Below are 2237 nucleotides of genomic sequence, written 5' to 3'. Positions count from 1 at the left end.
GAAGGTCACAAGAGTCCTGTTTGCCCCCTCAGGAAACCTAAGCCCGGCTATCTCTGTTATGTACCCCACCCCACATCAGCCTTTAAGACCCAGCAGAGCAGGGACCCCACTGTTAGCATAGAGCTTAATGGGAAACCTGTCACTGCACTGGTAGACACAGGGTGTTCACAGACCTTAGTACAAACTGACCTAGTCCCCCTAGAGTCCAGAAACAGTAATGACAAGCTTGCCATTTTTTGTGTGCATGGTGACCGGAGTGAACTCAGCACGGCAGATGTCTATATTAAAGTAAGTGACCAGACTTACCTACTTAGGGTAGGGCTAGCAACCAAACTCCCTTATCCAGTACTATTGGGTCAGGATTTCCCAGTGCTACTTGAGCTGGTAAATAAGAGCGCATGGTGTGGTGTTGTCACAAGAGCTATGGCCAAGGGACAGCGGCAGGCACACATGGCAGAGTTACCTTTCTGTGGCGAGGATATTGTTGTGGAGCCCATAGGCACCAGGGAAGGAAGGTGTGAGAGGCGCAGGCAAACAGTGGACCAGGTGTTGAAGCATACAAACATACAGACTGAGTCAGTAGAGTCCCCCTGTTTAACTACTGAAGACTTGATGTTTAAAAGTGATCTGGCTGAGGAACAGCGTGTAGACCCCACCCTGGTCCCATTGTTTAAGAAAGCTAATGGTTCGTCTTTTGTTCCTGTCCTGGGTAGAGAGGGGTACACCGTACAAAACAACCTCCTTTACAGAGAGAGTGAGGAAGGGCTGCAGCTGGTGATTCCTGAGAAATACCGTGAGCAAGTACTGGAACTGGGTCACACCATACCCTGGGCCGGACACTTGGCTTACATGAAGACCCTACAAAGGATCAGTAAGCGTTTTTATTGGCCAGGGCTCTTTGCTGAAGTCAAGAGGTATTGTAAGTCTTGTCCCCAGTGCCAGCTATCTGGAGGCAGAGGCCTCGTACATGCCCCTTTGATTCCCTTGCCAGTTGTTGACACCCCTTTCAAGAGGATTGGAGTCGATGTAGTTGGGCCCCTTGAGAGGAGTAAGTCAGGGAACAGGTTTATTTTGGTTATTTGCGATTATTCGACCAGGTATCCTGAAGTATTCCCCCTGAGAGATGTAACAGCTAAACGGGTAGCAACAGCTATGCTACAGCTTTTCTCTAGGGTAGGTATACCCCAAGAAGTGCTAACAGATCAGGGAACCAACTTTATGAGCAAGATCTTAAGGCAGGTGTATGATCTGTTAGGAATCAAACGCATCAGAACCACTCCTTACCACCCACAGACCGATGGACTTGTTGAGCGGTTCAACCAGACCCTCTTGAACATGCTCCGGAAGTTTGTAGCGGACAGTGGGAAGGACTGGGACCAGTGGCTACCCTACCTTATGTTTGCATATAGGGAGGTCCCCCAGGCTTCTACGGGGTTTTCTCCTTTTGAACTTCTATATGCACATCAGGTACGGGGCCCACTGGACGTACTGAAGGAGACCTGGGAAGGTGAGACCTCAGGCCAGACCAACATAATCTCTTATGTGCTGAAGATGCGGGAGAAGCTTGCAGCTGCATCCGCCTTGGCACAAGAAAACCTGCAGAGGGCGCAAGATCGGCAGAAGATGTGGTACGACCGGTCAGCCCGAACTCGCTGCTTCCAAACTGGTGACCGGGTCCTGCTGTTGCTACCCAGCTCTGACAACAAACTGCTGGCAAAATGGCAAGGGGACCATGGACAGCTCCGACCTGTGGCCTACGTAAGCCGCAAGCTTCTGCCCAGGGAGTGCAACTACTCTACCGTGGAGAAAGAATGCCTGGCTATAAAGTGGGCACTGGACTCTTTTAAATACTACTTGTTGGGGCGCAAGTTTGTATTAGAGACTGATCATAGAGCATTGTCTTGGTTAGGCCAAATGAGAGACACTAATGCCAGGATCACTAGGTGGTTTTTGGCAATACAGCCTTTTGAGTTTGAAGTGTTGTACCGGGCTGGGAAATTGAATTGTACCGCTGATTTCCTGTCTAGGATGCCACAGGGGGCATCTTTAGAAGGGGGGGGAAATGTCACAGACTGAGCTGTGACGCGCATGTAGCACGCAGCGCGCAGCCGGCCATTTGCCGGCATCTTTAAATCACTGCTGTCCTGTCCTGACGCTACTCATTCTCATTACCGTATGTACTGTTTATCATCTTAACATTGTCATTAATCACCATTTACCATAGATTACTTACACAG

The sequence above is a fragment of the Alosa pseudoharengus genome, unplaced genomic scaffold (assembly GCF_046254945.1).
Source record: "Alosa pseudoharengus isolate Yale_2024_CS ecotype anadromous, Long Island Sound unplaced genomic scaffold, YU_APseudo_1.1 YU_APseudo_1.1_scf_23, whole genome shotgun sequence".
Taxonomy (NCBI): Eukaryota; Metazoa; Chordata; class Actinopteri; order Clupeiformes; family Clupeidae; genus Alosa; species Alosa pseudoharengus.
This window is presented reverse-complemented; position numbering follows the sequence as displayed.